Source organism: Oncorhynchus masou, chromosome 24, assembly GCF_036934945.1.
Source record: "Oncorhynchus masou masou isolate Uvic2021 chromosome 24, UVic_Omas_1.1, whole genome shotgun sequence".
NCBI classification, from domain to species: domain Eukaryota; kingdom Metazoa; phylum Chordata; class Actinopteri; order Salmoniformes; family Salmonidae; genus Oncorhynchus; species Oncorhynchus masou.
Window position 1 is genome coordinate 61,161,184 of NC_088235.1, and position 20,488 is coordinate 61,181,671.

Below are 20,488 nucleotides of genomic sequence, written 5' to 3' on the forward strand. Positions count from 1 at the left end.
ATGAATACACACACAAATAATATGTTGTAAATATACATGTAACTGCCAAAATAATGGAAACATTTGAGTAAATGGGGGATACAAAATATATTGAAAGCAGGTGATTCCACACAAGTGTGGTTCCTGAGTTAATTAAGAAATTAACATCCCATCATGCTTCGGGTCAGGTATAAAAATGCTAAGCAGGCCATTATTTTGATTACCGTGGTTGTGCCCTCATAGGATGACAATGTCCCCATCCACAGAGCACGAATGGTCACTGAATGGTTTGATGAGTATGAAAATGATGTTAAATGCCATGGCAGTCTCAGTCACCGGATCTCAACCCAATTGAACACTTATGAGAGAATCTGGAGTGGCGCCTGAGACAGCGTTTTCCACCACCATCAACAAAACATAAAATTAAGAAAATTCTCATGGAAGAATGATTTCTCATCCCTCCAATAGAGTTCCAGACACTTGAATCTATGCTAAGCTGCATTGAAGCTGTTATGGCTCGAGGTGGCCCAAAGCCCTATTAAAACACTTTGTTGGGGTTTCCTTTATTTTGGTAGTTACCTGTATGTTCCAGTAAGCTGGAAAATACACCCACACAAACACGTCTACTCACAAAAAAAATGAACACTGACTACATTGTTGTTGTTGACAGAGTTTAAATCCTCAACAGTAGTCGTGTAATTCCTCTCTCTGACACAAGAGTATTAAGTGTCCAGACAAATTTAGCAGTACGACAACCTTAAACTGCTCGCAAAACAGTTCTCATGTCTGTTAATTAAAAATTCTTAGGGCTAGGCGTCCCACTAGCGGAACAACTTCGGGGGGGAAATGGAGGGGGATATTCAAATAAATAATCATAAATATTATGGATTTTAAACATTTAGGTACAAATACAGTTGAAGTCGGAAGTTTACATACACTCAAGTTGCAGTCATTAAAACTTTTTTTCAACTCCACAAATTTCGGGTTAACAAACTATAGTTTGGCAAGTCGGTTAGGACATCTACTTTGTACATTTACTAAGTTGACAGTGCCTTGAAATAGCTTGGAAATCTCCAGAAAATGATGTCATGGCTTTAGAAGCTTCGGATAGGCTAATTGACATCATTTGAATCAATTCGAGGTGTACCTGTGGATGTATTTCAAGGCCTACCTTCAAACTCACTGCCTCTTTGCTTGACATCATGGGGAAATCAAAAGAAATCAGCCAAGACCTCAGAACATTTACCATGTAAATCTGTACAAACAATAGCATGCAAGTATAAACACCATGGGACCACACAGCCGTCATACCGCTCAGGAAGGAGACGCGTTCTGTCTCCTAGAGATGAACGTCCTTTGGTGCCAAAAGTGCAAATCAATACCAGAACAACAGCAAAGGACCTTGTGAAGATGCTGGAAGAAACAGGTACAAAAGTATCTATATCCACAGTGAAGCACGCACTATATCGACAAAACCTGAAAGGCCGCTCAGCAAGGAAGAAGCCACTGCTCCAAAACTGCCATAAAAAAAGCCAGACTACAGTTTGCAACTGCACATGGGGATGAAGATCGTACTTTTTTGGAAAAATGTCCTCTGGTCTGATGAAACAAAAATAGAACTGTGTGGCCATTATGACCATTGTTATGTTTGGAGGAAAAAGGGGGAGGCTTGCAAGCCGAAGAACACTATCCCAACCGTGAAGCACAGGTTTGGCAGCATCATGTTGTGGGGGTGCTTTGCTGTAGGAGGGACTTGTGCACCACAAAATGGATGGCACCATGAGGTAGGAAAATTATATATTGAAGAAACATCTCAAGACATCAGTCAGGAAGTTAAAGCTTGGTCGCAAATGGGTCTTCCAAATGGACAATGACCCATGCATACTTCCAAAGTTGTGGCAAAATGGCTTAAGGACAACAAAGTCAAGGTAATGGAGTGGCCATCACAAACCCCTGACCTCAATCCTATAAAAAAAACTGCAGAACTGAAAAAGCGTGTGCGGGCAAGGAGGCCTACAAACCTGACTCAGTTACACCAGCTCTGTCAGGAGGAATGGGCCAAAATTCACCCAACTTATTGTGGGAAGCTTGTGGAAGGCTACCCAAAACGTTTCACCCAAGTTAAACAATTTAAAGGCAATTCTACCAAATACTAATTGAGTGCATGTAAACTTCTGACCCACTGGGAATGTGATGAAAGAAATAAAAGCTGAAATAAAAATTACTCAACTATTATTCTGACATTTCACATTCTTAAAATAAAGTGGTGATCCTACAGGGAATGTTTACTAGGATTAAATGTCAGCAACTGTGAAAAACTGAGTTTAAATGTATTTGGCTAAGGTGTATGTAAACTTCAACTGTAAGTGTCTTATATCGGCTGAAAGCTTAAACTCTTGTTAATCAAATTTTCGCCTACCATATCTGTTGTGTTACATTCTCTTACATTATTTTAACATTTCTACAAAATTCAAAGTGTTTTCTTTCCAATGGTACAAATTATATACATATCCTGGCTTCAGGGCCTGAGCTACAGGCAGTTTACTTTGGGCATGTCATTCAGATAGGAAGTGGAGAATAAAGGGGCCGAGCAATAACAGGTCAAGGAAACTGATTTTGTGCCATAGAGCGAGGCACTGAACCTGAAAAGCTTTGGAGAAGCATATGCGTACATATGCTGAATAGAGAAATAATTGAAATGCCTGAGTGATTTGATGAGGGGAATGTTCTTGTGGGTTGGTGTCGGAACTAGGGAGTGTATACGTGTGCAAGTGTGTGTGTGTGTGTGTGTTGGGCCTGTGTTTGGAGGGAGAGCGTTGGGGTGGAAACAGCAGTCCTGATGGTATGCACGGAGCTGGGTTATGGGGTGTTGATTGTGGGGTGCTTAACTGCCCGCCTTTTGAAGCTCAGTTATGTTTCTGGGGTGGTATGTTCCACTGGGCTGTGGGAGATGGCAGTGTGGGTGTGTGCGCGCCTTGCCCTTCGCCCATCCTCCACAGTGGATTGCTTGATCTGGCCAGCTTGGTCCACTGCCCCTTGTAAAACAGAGCAGCACATTTCTCCCCAGCTGCAGCCTGCGCCTCCCAAGTGTGCCGCTTTGGTACTGATGTGGATAGAGCACACACACACACACACACACACACACACACACAGGTGAGCTGTACAAAGCCCACGTAGGCCAGCTTAAAGGCCCCTCGGTGACAAGACTGGAGGAGCTGCTGTACCCCTCTCAACTGAGATGGGTGAGAGGGGTACAGAAACAGAGGTAGACAGAAAGAGAGGGGGTGGGGGTATGGGAATATAACACGGTCAAATTCCTCTGGATGAGTTACAAGTGGGTAGGTAAACAAGCATGTAAAAGTTATAGTAATGATTGACAGATTTCAATATCATTAAATTGGGTTCATTGTCAGTAATTAGTTACTATGTATGATAGCATGTGGTGATGTAATTAACTTCTAGAACATCAACACAGCCCACGTGTGTTTCTGTAGTTCGTCAACATGTGGGGGTGTTCCAGGTGAGGTCGAGCAGGGTGGGGCTGGCTGAGGCCTTTGTGCCCTGTCATTACACTGTGGCATCACTACCACAGGCGGGGCCCAGGCTCCGTGCCAGGCTGGGGTGGCACAGGGGGCACAGGGAGGGACGGAGGGATGGGCATAGCTCTGTGGGAATGAGAATACTTCTAGTTCCACATACCCTCTTGAGTTTCATCACACAACCTGGTTGGACTTTTCCCCTCTAAAAGGCGGAGATTTGGAAAGGCATCTTTCAGCACTGCCCTGAATAAGGACTCCAGTCTGCTCTCCTTGTCACATGTTTATAGAGCAGACACACACTACAAAATAAACACTCACCAACAACCTACCGCCACCCATCACCCCAGGTCAACATGATTTGAAATATTTTTTTTTTTTCAAGTAATACATTTAAAAATGTCACATCTCAACTGTAATATGTTAAGTTTGACACATATTTTACCATCCTAGTTTAATTTAATGAATAGTATTTATTCAGCTCTTTCTCTGGATTGAATGCGCTAATGGTCTGTGACTTCTACACTACAGCACCTGTGGACTTTTCCTGGTCTGCACTGTCCCTGACTCGTGACCCTTACTTAAGGTGTCCTGCGGTCAACATTGTACATGCCACATTCACAAGGTCAATGTTGAGCATTTTCCCTGGTCTTACTTCCTCGATTGCCCTGCTCTCTTCTTAGCCCGTTACATAATCCCCCTGGGCTTCCAGTCAATGGCATCAGATCAACAACAACAACAGTAGCAGTAGTAGCATCAGCAGCAGCTTTCCCTCCTTAAGGCTCTTACACCCGTCACAACGCTAGGCCGCAAGGCCCGGCAGCCAACCCAGTTTTCAGGAGGAAAAGCTGCTATTTGGGTCACTGACACAGCCCTATGTAATTAGGACTTTGGGAAACAGCGTCTCCGCTCACGGACGCTTTTCTGGGAAATGGGAGCATTGCAAACAGGAAGTGTCCAGTCTAAATTAAGTTCCCCCACCAACCAGGATCCCGAGTGAAACTTTAACGATTACACAAACGCCTTACACCTTAAATAACTGCCCCCCCCCCTTCCAGATGCCACAGCCCAGCTCAGCGGTTTGGTCACTGCCCTCCCGGAGTAACTTTCACTAGGGTTTTACTGCAGTGAGGTCAGCTCTGTCCTCAGGCTGCACTCTAGACTCAGGGTTGTTACTGAGTGGGTCCGATGAAACAGTCATCGGGTTGGTACTGCAGTGGTTAAATTGGTAATGCACAGCAATACAGTAGGGTGCAGGTGGGTAAGCCCAAAGGTTGGGGCAATAGGGTCAGATGGGTTGATGGGGCATGAACTTGTTGAGTTTGTCACCCCAGGGTTGGGTATAAAGTTCATGGAGTATGTATGTACTACTCAAAAGGACAACTCCCCCACTTTTCCACCTCATATTCATTATCTCGAGCACCAAACCATGTGAAATTAACGTATTTATGTTTTGTCTAAAAAAATATAGCATTAAAAATACATTTTCAAACACTATTGAGATATGCGGTGATGTGGTGAGCAAAACAATTGCCTCCCTCTGGCTAGAAACTTGTTGCAGGTTCTGAAAAATCACATTTTTTTGTACTTTTAATCCTACCCTGTGACGTTACATAGAAGCATTTTTTAGAACCTTCTTATCTTTATAACCTCAGATGATAGAAACGTGCCATTTCCACATACGTAGACACTGGTTTGGTGCTCGAGATAATGAATATGAAGTTGAAAAGTGGCGGAGTTGTCCTTTAAGAGGAAGTGACGCATGAGTTTGACAGTTTACACAAACGATCCTCAACTGGTGGCTCGCGACCAGTTGCGTGGTTGCGTGTGAAAAAAAATGAATGTTTTGATGAAAAATACCCCAGTATGAATTTAATATGACTAAACCAGGTAGAAAGTGATTCAATAATTTTAATCTCTGAACTACATTTCTTCAACATAGAGCTATTAGCAGAGCTACAGTATTAAGTGGTTTATTTTGTGAGCTCAAAACAGTGAGCTTATTAACATTCTTCATCAAGAATATGGGCAAAATTATTGACAATGAAAAAAAGGTGGGAATGTTTATAAGTGTTACACTTACACAAGTGTTACACTTACTATAGAATTAAAAATAGTTGTCCAGATTTCATTTTGGCGATGTGAAAATTGGGTCACGACAGACAACCTGGTTAAAATTTGGGTCCTGAGGCAAAACCAGTTGAGAACCACTGCTTCCCCCTCACCTTAGTCCCTGTTCCTTTTATAAATGTGTTTGGGAAACATGAACCACACATTAACAGATACTATCAGCAATACTAAAAAGCTGAGAGAGAGCGAGAACGCGTGAGAAAGAGAGGGAGTCACAGCACCTAGTTGAGCTGCAGTAAGACACTGCCCCCTATCTTAAAGCTAATTTCTCTAGTCTAGCTTAGATTTAGGCCTCTCCAAATGTCCAGACGCAAGACTGAAGGCTCTGTCTCCACTGTAGACCAAACTGTCCATCTATTCCAGGCCAGGCCAAACAAACACTACAGCTGTGAAAACATGGAGGACCTTGGATTCACACCAGCTCACTAGTGGTCTATCACACACACACACAAAACCCCTCTTACGATGGAGACATATCCCAGAATGCCCCCCAGGGTAAAAATGCTTTATCTCCTGGCTCCGTTTACCGTATCTTTCTACCATCTGAAGCCCAGGCAGTGCCGTGAATATGAAGGACTAAATACCATCGGCCAGCCGCCGTGACTAATGATTAACATTGCTACGGTGCAGAAACATCTGCCACGTCGCCAGGTCAAAGGAGTGCGCTGGCAAAGGCCACGGGAGGTTGACGGCACGCGTGTTGGAAAGATGTCATAAATAAACAAACTCACACGCGTAGTAGCATTGACTGAGCGTGCCATCTCTGTGGTAGGTTAGAAAGTGTTGGTCTGTGCAGAAAAGACCAGAACCACTCCACAAACACAGAACTGGACTGAACCCGTCGTAATGACATTTAAACATTACCACATAGAGAAGAGGAAGAGAGAACGAGAGAGAGAGAGAGAGAGCAAGAGAAAGGGAAAGTGGGCGAGAGAATGAGCTACCATGAGCAAAAGACTAAAGCCGGTAGGAGTACTGTTGAGGACAGTGGTGTCTCTCCAGCACAGGTGAAGGATCTTTTAAACAAACAAAAATAATTGTACAAGCAGTCAACTAATAAAATAATGATCTGACCAGAGGTCCAGGACCTTAAGCACAGTTTGCTGTTCTCCCAGGTTCAGCTCGGTGACTTTAAACAGGAAAACAGCAAAGATGACGACAATCTGTAAGGCACTGAGAGAGGACATTAGTATGTCATGATAGGACATTAGTAACCCATGATAACAATGAAGGGAAAATCGGATTGTATACAGGAAAAATCAAGGCAGGGCAACATTGTCGTGGTTGGAATTGCAGAATCTCCACATGAGACCTGGGCGGCGTCTGAGGACAAAGTGAGGAAAATGATCACTGAGAAACTGAAGATGGAAAACACGAAAATTGACGTTGAGCGCACACACAGGACTAGACAACCCACAACCGGGCCAGGTGACAGGCCCAGGTCAATAGTGGTCAAGTTCCTGAAGTTCAAGGACGAGGTAGCTGTTCTAGATAGAGCCAAAAACTTGAGAGGAACGTGCATCTTCTTCAACGAGGACTATCCTGAAGCTGTGAGCCAGAAGAGGAAAGAACTTATCCCAGCCATGAAAGCTGACAGAGTGCGTGGGGACATTGCTTACATCCGCTATGACAGGTTCATTGTCCACCCTCCCTCCCAAAAGCCTGGAAGGGATGAGAGAGCCTGTGGGCTCGTAGCTTCAACTCCACAGCACACACATCCACACACCAACTGGAATGCTGAAGAATTATCAATTTTTTTCTTACTTTGTTTGTTCTTTTCCATATTTTCTGATAAGCTAAGGACAGGGCTAAAAACAGCAAATATTAATATATGTAGCCTTAGAAATGTTGATGAAATCAATGACTTGCTAATATTCACACGGTGTATTAGCTATTTCTGAGACTCACTTAAATTCCTTTTATGATACAGCATTAGCAATACAAGGATATAACATCGACAGAAGACACAGGAATACCTATGGGGGAGCTGTTGCTGCATACTTCAGAGTATTCAGACCCATTTACTTTTCCCACATTTTGTTAAATTACAGCCTTATTCTAACATAGATTTTTTTTCATTCTCAATCTACACACAATACCCCATAATGAAAAAGAGAAAAGAGGTTTTTCAATTTTTTTTTGTAAACAGGACAACAACCCAACAAGTCTCTGATCAATCTCCTCCTTGCCCAGTCATTCAGTTTGGAGGGACGGCCTGATCTATGCAGGGTCTGGGTGGTGCCATACGCCTTCCACTTCTCAATAATGGTCTTAACTGCGCTCCAATGGATAGACAAAGCCTTGGAAATCTTTTAATATCTATCCCCTGACTTGTGCCTTTCAAAAACTTCGTATCATATCTTTTGAAAGTACCTTTCCGCCTGTAGTGGATTCTTTGCTTTGAATTGCACTACTAAGCAGTGAGGTCCTCTATGAACATCGGCTTTTATTCTGAACTAATCAAATGACACTACAATTGATCTGTTTTGTTTTTTGGAAGAAAAAAAAGTTTGGATATTGGGGTTTACAGTGTGTAAATAAAGCAGTAAAAAGTATCATTTTATGTGTTTTCATTTCAGGCTGTAAATTAACAAAAAGGTGAACATTTTGAAAGGGGGTGATGACTTTCTACACCCACTGTATTAACATAATAAAAAATGTTTTAAAAAAATCAGCAGAGGGTGATATCACCCTCTGCGGTGAAAGGAGGCAGAGCTAGAGCGGTGTTTGTCAGACATCTCACAAAAATCGTATGTAGCGTCCAAACGATTTGGCCAACAAACTAACCTCTGCGGTAAGATGAGACTCATGCACACGATGTTCATCTCCATTTTGCTCTAGGATGCCTACAAGCCTCACAAGACTCGTCTGAAGATTCCTGGTACCGTTTTTATTTTATTTTTATATATACTGTACTACTCCCTTCACAGAACAGCGCAAGCTGGCTCTAAAAATAATGGAAAGAGGAGCGGGAGGCCCCGGTGCACAAATGAGCAAGAGGACAAGTACATTAGAGTGTCCAGTTTGAGAAACAGATGCCTCAAGTGCTCAACTGGCAGCTTGATTAAATAGTACCCGCAAAACACCAGTATCAACGACAACAGTGAGGAGGCGTCTCCGGGATGCTGGCCTTCTAGGCAGAGTTCCACTGTCCAGTGTCTGTTCTGTTTTTTTACCATCTTAATCTTTTATTTTTATTGGCCAGTCTGAGATATGGCCGTTTCTTTACAACTATGCCTAGAAGGCCAGCATCACGTAGTCGCCTCTTGGCTAAGAGTTGAGGAAAGAATGACTGGATTGCTTCTTGTTTTTATAAGAAACAATAATTCCAAATTGTTTGCATAGTAAACTTACACACAGCACTGGCACACACAATTATCCCACCAGTCCCCAGGTAAAGAACATATTCAAGGAAACATACATTATTATACAGAGCCATCATATAGCACAACTGAACAGCAAACCTGGTTTAAAAAACAAAACAAATAAAGCAACACCTCACGGCACAAGGCTTCTCCCCGTGACCTACTTTGTAGGCTTCTCCCGTGGTGGCTGCTGAGGGGAGGACAGCTCATAATAATGTCTGGAACAGAGCAAATGGAATGGCATCAAACACACGGAAACCATGTGTTTGACGTATTTGATACAATTTCACTGATTTCGTTCCAGCCATTTACCACAAGCCAGTCCTCGCCAATTGACCAACGACCTTTGATGTACTGACATGCCTCTGTAACGGAGATGCAAACACACACACACTACATGTTCATGTTTTACATTTATTTAAATTGTATAGTCTTTTTGTCTGTAATGTTTTTGTCGTTATGTGTCAGACCCATACAAGACTGTCGCCACTGGCTCCGGCTAATGGATCCTAATAAAACAAAAAAAATGACGAGCAGACCCAGAACAGCTGATTATGGAAGTCATTTTTATATGCTTAAATTGACCAGATGCAGTTTAGATGCTCAAGAAGCGACGACAAGTTGCTGGCCTGAGGGTAAGGTAGGGTGTGTCTAAAGACCAAACAGGCTGTGTGTTTGCTATGTGGACAGGCGGAAGGTGTGGAGGGGGGGGGGGGGGTCTAGGGACTCTTTTGTGTTTACCTCTTCAGGGAGAGAGCGGTGGTGATGGAAGTGATTTGGAAAGAATGCGAGGCAAGTTGGGAACCAAGGCAATTGTGGCCGTTAAACAGTGGGTCGGCCTAAAAGGAAAGCTTTCCGCTAAGCGAGGGCGGATGCTAATTGAAGACAGTTGCAGCGTGGTGACACACATATTCACGTTGGTTTTTTTTACTACAGTAGACACACAGTAAACATGCCATCCCTAAACACTACCTCCAGGCCCACATGCATGCTGGGAGCACTGAGGGACAGAGTGGGTTGGCATGTGTGTAGCTGGATGTTAACAACAGCGTACAATTAACTGGGAGTGTGTTTTACTGGTATTACGTTCAAGCATGTATTCAGTGAGTGTGAGGTTGTGTTTACATATGATTCTGGATCTCTCAAGTGAGGTGTAAGACGGACATTCCTAATTCCCAGGGTAGACATTTGAAACACTTTTTTTCCTCTTCTCTTTTGCAGAAATGCCTTCTTGAACATATGAACTTTCATGTGCCTTAATAACTGGCCACCCCTCATAGCCTGGTTCCTCTCTAGGTTTCTTCTACACCGGCATTGCTTGCGGTTTGGGGTTTTAGGCTGGGTTTCTGTACAGCACTTTGTGACATCAACTGGTGTAAGAAGGGCTTTATAAATACATTTGATTGATAGTAGGTGATCTGTAAAATCTCACAGAGAAACAATTGATTCTTTCTGGCTAGCCTTAATTGGCTGAGATTATGGAGGCGCTGCATGCTGAGAGATGAGTCCTGATTGGTCGGCCATGCCACAAGTTACTGTCTGTAACATAATGGGGGTTTCCCTGATCAGTTTACGACAGATGCGAAGATTCTTGGAATATTGAAGACAGTCAATGTGAACTGGAGCGATATGACTAGAGCTGTGGCGGTCATGAAATGTTGTCAGCCGGCTAATGTCATGCAAAAGACTGCCGGTCTCACTGTAATTGACTGTTAATAAAACAAACACATTTAGCATCTCCAGACCTCCACGCACACAAGCCGCTGATACACGCCTTTGGAACATCTACATTTAATAAAGTCCAATAAATCAATTTAATATATACCATCACAATAAATCTATTATTTTAGTCAGGTCTAAAGAAACATTATGATATGGAGAAAATGTATTTCAGAAGAACAGAATATTAGTTGGCCTAGTGTATGTTATCTGGCTATGCACCATGTGGTAGGCGTGTTCATTTAGCAGATAGCAAATCCTCATAAATTCCATGCCATTATATCATATAACTTTATAGTAATAATAATATAATTTAATTTAGCTGATTGAAATAGGACATTTTTCCCATTCTGGAGCGAGTGTGCGAATATGAAGTGGCTACGCTAGATTGAGTTATTTGGCAACTTTAGTTGTGAATGATACAAGCCTTCGAATGTCTTAGAAATGAAAACATAGGCCTCCCGGGTGGCGCAGTGGTCTCGGGCACTGCATTGCAGTGCTAGCTGTGCCACCAGACTCTGGGTTCCAGCCCCTGTCGCAGCCAGCCGGGACCGGGAGGTCCGTGGGACGACGCACAATTGGCCCAGCGTCGTCTGGGTTAGGGAGGGTTTGGTCGGTAGGGATGTCCTTGTCTCATCGCGCACTAGCGACTCCTGTGGCGGGCCGGGCGCAGTGTGCGCTAACCAGGTCGCCAGGTGCATGGTGTTTCCTCCAACACATTGGTGCGGCTGGCTTCCGGGTTGGATGCGCTGTGTTAAGAAGGGGTTTCGGAGGACACATGGTTCTGGAAAGCCACTTTCGACCTTCGTCTCTCCCGAGCCATGATGCGACTATTGATGATTTGAGAAAAACTTGTGCTCCTTGCTGTTTTCTGCACATGCTGTTCTCTCGTATCATATTTTTACACTTCAGACGATTCTCAATTTAATCTGGTCTTTACTAATATGTAAAATTAGTTTAGACTTAGAATGGCCCATTGTCCAATGGGCAAGAACATGGGCAAGACACAAAAGAAATTTACAAAATAAAATAAAAACAGGCCACTTTCCCTCCTGTACGTTTTTCACTAATGTCGGTTAGGCTACTCCGATAATTTCACTGCCCAACAGGTAATATTCTGCCCAAACTCTGTATGACATGGGTTCTCCAACCCTGTTCCTGCAGCTACTCCATATTTAATTTGGGAAACCAAGTGAAATGTGTTCGGGAACATCGATAGTAACCTTTCCACAACTAAACACAACTAAACATCCAGTGGCTGTTCCACTGGATGTCAGAAGGTGAATTCACCAATTTGTAAGTCGCTCTGGATAAGAGCGTCTGCTAAATGACTTAAATGTAAATGTAAATGTAAACATATTGAATTAAACTGTTGAAAGCCCCCCTCTCTGCGCTCTGGAGAAAGGAATGACAGAGAGATGGAAACTCACTGTGGTGAGATTCTGTAGCTAAACGGCAAAGGCCTATTACTAGGCTATTCGAAACCAAATACAAATTCACCATAATTGTAGACAAAATATGAATTTGTTAAATTTAGGTTAGACCAATTATGTACCAAAGATATCTTAAATCAGTATTTTGTTTTGCTGAAACGTGTAATATGCAGTAGGCTTTGGATTTTATAACATCACAATCATTCATTTAATTGTTTTCTTTAATGTAATTTGAATGCATTTACATTGATGTCAGAGTGGTTAGAGGGACAATAGAGATCTAAGCACCAAACCATTAGTGATCTCATTTGATTTATTTATTGATTTATTATTTTACCTTTATTTAACTAGGCAAGTCAGTTAAAAACAAATTCTTATTTTCAATGACGTCCTAAGAACAGTGGGTTAACTGCCTGTTCAGGGGCAGAATGACAGATTTGTACCTTGCAACCTTCCGGTTACTAGTCCAACACTCTAACCACTAGGCTACCCTGCCGAACATTAGCGAGTTGGGTACTACGAACGCATGCCCAGAGTGCATAAAATGAGATTACCGCGACTCAACGGTCACGTAGAACTTTACTGCGCAACTGCCTGTGTGGCGGTAATACGGTCACCACGACAGCCCTAGACATGACACAACGTCACGAAAAAGCAGACAAAACTCACACGACAGAGGACCTTTTACTTAGCCAAAGTAGTTCCAGTCTGCCGTGAAGCATTCATCCATGTATATGGGTAAGAGTCTGACATCAGCTTCATGTAAAGACATTATTCATATCTCATTTTGTTATAAAGTCATTTGCATTGCTAGTTAAAGCCTACTGTTAGCTAGCTGAATGGGTAGCTAACGTTAGCTAGCCAACATTTAACCTAGCTAGCTAGCTAAAAATCAGTTGCTTGGTATCCAACGTCAGCTAACGTTAAAAATCGTATCTCATTTAGTCAAAAAATCTGTTTGAATTGCTAGCCTCTTACACTTATGGTGGCGCTATTTCATTTTTGGAAGAAAAACGTTCCCGTTTTAAACAAGATATTTTGTCACAAAAAGATGCTCGACTATGCATATAATTGCTACTGTTCGAAAGAAAACACTCTGACGTGTCCAGAAATACAAATATCTTCTCTGTGCGTGCCCTTTAACGTGAGCTTCAGGCAAAACCAAGATGACTTGGCATCCAGGAAATGACAAGGATTTTTGAGGCTCTGTCTTTCATGATCTCCTTATATGGCTGTGAACGCAAGAGGAATGAGTCTGCCCTTTCTGTCGTTTCCCCAAGGTGTCTGCAGCATTGTGACGTATTTGTAGGCAGATCGTTGGAAGATTGACCATAAGAGACCACATTTACCACGTGTCCGCCCGGTGTCCTGCGCCGAAATTGGTGCGCAAAAGTCACCTGCCAGTATTTTTCCATGGGGCACAGAGAGAGAAGCAAGCTTCCAAGAACTGCATGTCAATGAAGAGATATGTGAAAAAACACCTTGAGGATTGATTCCAAACAACGTTTGCCATGTTTCGGTCGATATTATGTAGTTAATCCGGAAAAAGTTTCACGTTGTAGGTGACTGCATTTTCGGTTCGTTTCGGTAGCCAGGCGCAATGTAGAAAACGGAACGATTTCTCCTACACACAGACGCTTTCAGGAAACACTGCGCATTTGGTATGTGGCTGGGAGTCTCCTCATTGAAAACATCAGAAGCTCTTCAAAGGTAAATGATTTTATTTATTTGGTTATCTGGCTTTTGTGAAAATGTTGCGTGCTACATGCTACACAAAATGCTATGCTAGCTTTGCATACTCTTACACAAATTAGTCAATTTCTATGGTTCAAAAGCATATTTTGAAAATCTGAGATGACAGTGTTGTTAAGAAAAGGCTAAGCTTGAGAGCAAACGCATTATTTTAATTTTATTTGCGATTTTCAGAAATCGTTAACGTTGCGTTATGCTAATGAGCCTGAGGCTTAGTCACAATCCCGGATCCGGGATGGGGAGTTTCAAGAGGCTAGTTACAGCCTGCTAGCTAGTTGGTTAGATTTACATGCATATTAAAACTACATAATTTCATGCATGGTGGCTGCCTAGCTGAGTGTATGAGAAACATTATTGCTTAACTGTATCGGTTGGGATTATGGTTCATGAACTTGTTTAGCTAGCTACAGTGCATTCGGAAAGTATTCAGACCCCTTGAATTTCCCACATTTTGTTACGTTACAGCCTTATTCTAAAAGCGATTAAATACACACACACGTACACATACACACACACACATACAATCTACGCACAATACCCCATAATCAAAGCGTAAACAGGTTTTTAGACATTTTGAAAATGTATTAAAAATAAAAACAGAAATACCTTATTTACATAAGTATTCAGAACCTTTGCAATGAGATTCAAAATGTAGCTCCGTTTCCATTGAGATGTTTCTACAACTTGAGTAAAGTCCAATTGATTGGACATGATTTGGAAAGGCACACGTCTATATAAAAAGGTCCAACAGTTGACAGTACATGTCAGAGCAAAAACCAAGCCATGAGGTCGAAGGAATTGTCTGTAGAGCTCAGAGACAGGATTGTGTCGAGGCACAGATCTGGGGAAGGGTACCAAAACATTTATGCAGCACTGAAGGTCCCCAATAACACAGTGGCCTCTATCATTATTAAATGAAGGAGGTTTGGAACCGCCAAGACTCTTCCTAGAGCTGGCCACCCAGAAAAAAAAGTTAGATATCAGGGGAGAAGGAATTTGATATGTAGTGTGTTTACCAGAGACAATGTTTAGAACATGTTAGGATATAGGCCAAGGACTAGATAGTGTATATTTACCTGAAGGTTATCCTTATTGTAGGCTACTATTTTCAACACTTGTTTACAACCTTACATCACTCAGTTTAGCACATGGCTTCATCTGAAGATTTCAAGAGATGGGTGGGGCTAAGGCTTAAGAGGGAGTGAACGATGCTGAATGAGCTCGTCTACAAGGTGGAATAACAAGTTTATCACATTTAAAATATGTACAACTTAACCATGTTTCCCCAAACTTTAGTGTATGACATACCATTTTGAAGCGCTGAGTCTGTATATTTCTAAAATGTACGAAAATGCCAATCTTGGAAATGGTACTTAAGACTCAAATGGTAAATGGATGTAGGCACATATATTCAAGCAATTGGCTGGCCATTGCTTCATATTCGTCACCAAACCCACTGACTCCAGGTCATCTATAAGTCTCTGCTAGGTAAAGCCCCGCCTTATCTCAGCTCACTGGTCACCATAGCAGCACCCACTCGTAGATATATTTCACTGGTCACCCCCAAAGCCAACTCCTCATTTGGCCACCTTTCCTTCCAGTTCTCTGCTGCCAATGACTGGAACGAATTGCAAAAATCACTGAAGCTGGAGACACATCTCCCTCACTAACTTTAAGCATCAGCTGTCATAGCAGCACACTGATCATCACACCTGTACATAGCCCATCTGTAAATTGCTCCTTTGCACCCCAGTATCTCTACTTGCACATTCATCTTCTGCACATCTATCACTCGTGTTTAATTGCTAAATTGTAATTATTTCGCCACCATGGCCTATTTATTGCCTTTATCTCCCTAATCTTACTACATTTGCACACCCTGTATATATACACTGTTATTGATTGTACGTTTGTTTATCCCATGTGTAACTCTGTGTGTGTTGTACTGCTTTGCTCTATCTTGGCCAGGTCACAGTTGTAAATGAGAACATGTTCTCAACTGGCCTACCTGGTTAAAAAAAAAAAAAAACTTTTTTTAACATACAAGGGTAAAGGTGAGGGCACTGTGTTCATGTTTAAGTGTGTGTGTGTGTGTGTCACCTGCTCCTCTGTGATGAGCTCCTGGTCAGTGAGTGTCAGGGTGGCTCTGACACACCATGGATACCTCCTTCATTCTGCTCCAGCAGCATACCAACACCATCTGAGCCATCACCCTGTAGCCCTCGCAACTACAACTCACACTAAACACCATCTCATTATCAAATCTATAGGCATACAACTCACTATTTACAAAAAGCCTTCTAGAATGTGTCATGCCAAACAAAATCGTTTTTTTCAACTGTGCTTGTAAACATTGCCGCACGAGAGCGATGCGCGCCATGTTGGTGGTGAACCAGTATCTCTACGTTAAACCTCTCCATCGTCCAGAAAACGCTTACAGAGCTGGTGAATGGGAGTTATGTCAAAATAAGTTTGTTGATCACCAAATACAAATACAATACAAAAAAAATGCATATTTGAGTGCATTTCACACTACTTTTGAATTATAATTCAAATGTAAGGCTCATATGAATGTCCTGCTTGACAAAATGCTTGTGTCATCATCGCAAATCAACTACATTATACTTAAAAATGGCTTTGGCTAGCTTTTGCTACAGCCTTTGTCAATGACTGGTACCATTCTAGTTGACAATTGTTGCATCCAAAATAGGTATTTTGCAAAGCTGACAAACAAATACAATCTTAGTAACTGGTCAAGCGATAACCAAAACAATATTGGAAGCGTATAAGAACCCCAAAAGGTGTTTTTGTTTAGAAGTAATAAATAGGTAAAATGGGGGCAGATTGGATGGCTGTCTTTCTGCATCCATACTGATAAACCATCTATATGGACTGTGTCGTGTAGTATCCACTCTAGTGCATAACACTTCAGTATTAGTAGACGGTGGTGAAACTGACCGCATCAGGACATAACTGGTACTGCAGCTATAAAAGTGGCTACAATACTGGTTCTGTCCTGATGGGGTCAGTGTTTCACCACTCGTCTGCTGTTTCTGAGGTGTCAGGTTTAGGGAAAGTGGATACCTGGGTCAGTTGTATCTTCCGCATTTATCCCAAACCCTCTAAATCAGAGAGGTGCAGGGGAAGGCCTTAATCAGCTCCCAGGGAGCAGTTGTTGTTAGGGGTTAACTGCCTTGCTCAAGGGCAGAAGGGTAGATTTTTCCATCTTGCCGGCTCAGAGATTTGAACCCCTGGCCCAACTCTCTCAACCTCTAGGCTACCTGCCGCCTCCTAACACAAAGACACAGCAGAAGCACAAGATTATGATATCATATATACTAGTTACATTTTACATTTACATTTACATTTAAGTCATTTGGCAGACGCTCTTATCCAGAGCGACTTACAAATTGGTGAATTCACCTTATGACATCCAGTGGAACAGCCACTTTACAATAGTGCATCTAAATCATTTAAGGGGGGGGGGGTGAGAAGGATTACTTTATCCTATCCTATTTATTCGCTAAAGAGTTGGGGTTTCAGGTGTCTCCGGAAGGTGGTGATTGACTCCGCCGTCCTGGCGTCGTGAGGGAGTTTGTTCCACCATTGGGGGGCCAGAGCAGCGAACAGTTTTGACTGGGCTGAGCGGGAACTGTACTTCCTCAGTGGTAGGGAGGCGAGCAGGCCAGAGGTGGATGAACGCAGTGTCCTTGTTTGGGTGTAGGGCCTGATCAGAGCCTGGAGGTACTGCGGTGCCGTTCCCCTCACAGCTCCGTAGAGCTCAGTGAGTCAGTGAGGGGAGATGTGTTGACCTGTGCTGTCATGCCCTGGTCGGTCTGTGGGAGCTGCAGGTCCGTTCTCCTATCCAGACGGCTGTGTGCCCAGCTCACTGGTGCTGGTGAAAAAGTTGTTGGTGTCGTGAGGCTGGATCTCCTGCAGGATCCTCTGCAGACCAGCGGATGTCTCTGAGAAGACGCACGTGCACACGCACACCCTTATGTAGGGCCAGGAGTGTTTCCTTACTAAGAACAACTCTGGGCACTAGTTATGAGGCATCCTCACTCTAGTCTAGACCAATCAGAGGTGCTGACCTAAGTCAGTATCCATGGGGATGAGGCCTTCAGTGGAGGAGGTCTGGACAACAAATGACACTAAGTCAGACATCCTATAGGACACTGATGAGCTCTGACAGCACACTACTCCACTGGCCTTTCAGAGTTAAACACATGGACACACAGAATGAACAATACACACCAAAGACTGGCTATGACGTGTGTGTGTGTGTGTGTGTGTGTGTGTGTGTGTGTGTGAGGGAATGTGCATGTGTGTTCCCAACTCACTTGGTGTTGAGCTGCAGGAAGGCAGCGGTGATACAGTCGGCTCGTAGATAGGTGAGGAGGCTGCCACCAGCAGGGGAGACGACTGCCTTCAGACACAACAACTACACATCTGGACCTCGCTTTGTGCACGGGGGCATTATCATGCTGAAACAGGAAAAGGGCCTTCCCAAAAGTGGGAAGCACAGAATCATCTAGAATGTCATTGCATGCTGCAGCGTTAAAGATTTCCCTTCACTGGAACCAAGGCGCGAACCATGAAAAACATCCCCAGACTATTATTCCTCCTCCAACAAATTTTACAGTTGGAACTATGCCGTCGGGCAGGTAGCATTCTCCTGGCATCTGAATGGTTAGAAAGGTGACATCCTATGAGGGTGCCACGTTGAATGTCACTGAGATCTTCAGTAAGGCCAGTCTACTGACAATGTTTGTCTATGGAGATTTCATGGCTATGTGCTCGATAATACACACCTGTCAGCAACGGGTGTGGTTGAAGTAGCCAAATCCACTAATTTGAAGGGGTGTCCACATACTTTTGTATACAGTGCATTTGGAAAATATTCAGACCACTTCCCTTTTTCCACATTGTTAAGTTACAGCTTTATTCTAAAATGGATTAAATAAAAAAAGTCATCAATCTACACACAATACCCCATAATGACAAAGCCATTTGTTTCACATTTATCAAAAATAAGAAACAGACATTTACATAAGTATTCAGACCCTTTGCTACTCGAAATTGAGCTCAGGTGCATCCTGTTTGCATTGATCATCTTTTAGATGTTTCTACAACTTGGAGTCCACCTGTGGTAAATTCAATTAATTGTACATGATTTGGAAAGGCACACACCTGTCTATATAAAAGGTCCCACAGTTGACAGTGCATGTCAGAGAAAAAAAAAAAAGAAATCAGGCCAAAGGACTTGTCTGTTGAGCTCAGAGACAGGATTGTGTTGAGGCACAGATCTGGGAAAGGTACCAAAACATTTGCCACATTGAAGGTCCCCAAGAACATAAGTGGCCACCATCATTCTTAAATGGAAGAAGTTTGGAACCAGCAAGTATCTTCCTAGAGCTGGCTGCCCGGCCATACTGAGCAATCAGGTGAGAGGGGACTTGGTCAGGGAGGTGACCAAAAACCTGAACTCCAGAGTGCCTCTTTTGAGATGGGAGAACCTTCCAAAAGGACAACCATCTCTGCAGCACTCGACCAATCAGGCCTTTATGGCAGAGGGGCCAGACGGAAGCCACTCCTCAGTAAAAGGCACATGACAGCCCACTTGGAGTTTGCCAAAAGGCACCTAAAGGGCTCTCAGACCATGAGAAACAAGATTCTCCAGTTCAGCAAAGCCAGGGCCCCGTGACGAGACAGGTAACGAGACAAACCCGCGGTACGGCCACTGTCATATAGCCCGGTACAGCTTTGTCTCAGCCACACGGGGGCGCACTCACCAACCTGTTCTGAACCTTGCATGAGACCTGCCACCTGGATAGGCAGATGGACAGACAAGAAAACATACAGAAAGAGAGAGACAAAAAAGTTCCAGAAATCAACATCATGGCCATTACTATCAATGAACAACAAAAATGAATCCAATCATAATTAGTCATTCAGTGTACTTGAGTGTATGGGGTGTAGTCACTCACTCCTGAGGCCACTATCTCCACTCCCCATGACACACCTGGCCAACCATGCTCTGGACCGACTGCACAAATTCTGTAGAGAAAAAGTGAGGGGGGAGCCTACTCATTACTTAAAAGCTGAGTGCTCACACTTTATGAGCTAATGTTGAGTAACCTGGAGTGTACTCATTCACCATAGCAAACCGTGGCAACAGGGACCATTTACTCCAAACGGAAATCATTTTACAATGAAAACGAGAGTTTCTATTGGACAAATTCAGGTAGGTCCCTGCCCGTTTCTGTTGGTATCCTAGTGAACACACCCCTGGTGTAGCATACACAGTCCTCACCATATGTGAGGATGTGTGTGTGTAGCAGTCCAGTAGGTCACTAAGGGTCAGCTGCAGGGAGCAGTAAAGATGGGTAGCCTGTAGGGTGGCGCTGATGGACTCCTGGGACCTCTGCACTACCAGCATGGAGGCCTTGGCCGCAGCTCGACACAAGCTAGGCCTGTACCACATGGCGACCTGCTAGCTCGACCACTAAGACAGCAGGGGGCGACATACACACACCAGTCAGTCAGGCCACGCACCACATGTTTTTCCTATCCT

The 20,488-nt window shown here is 43.3% G+C and overlaps 1 pseudogene; it reads right to left on the reverse strand.

Moving 5' to 3' along the window:
- The window catches only part of LOC135511415 (uncharacterized), a 112,009-nt pseudogene that overhangs the window by 81,347 nt on the left and 10,174 nt on the right, over positions 1–20,488 (reverse strand).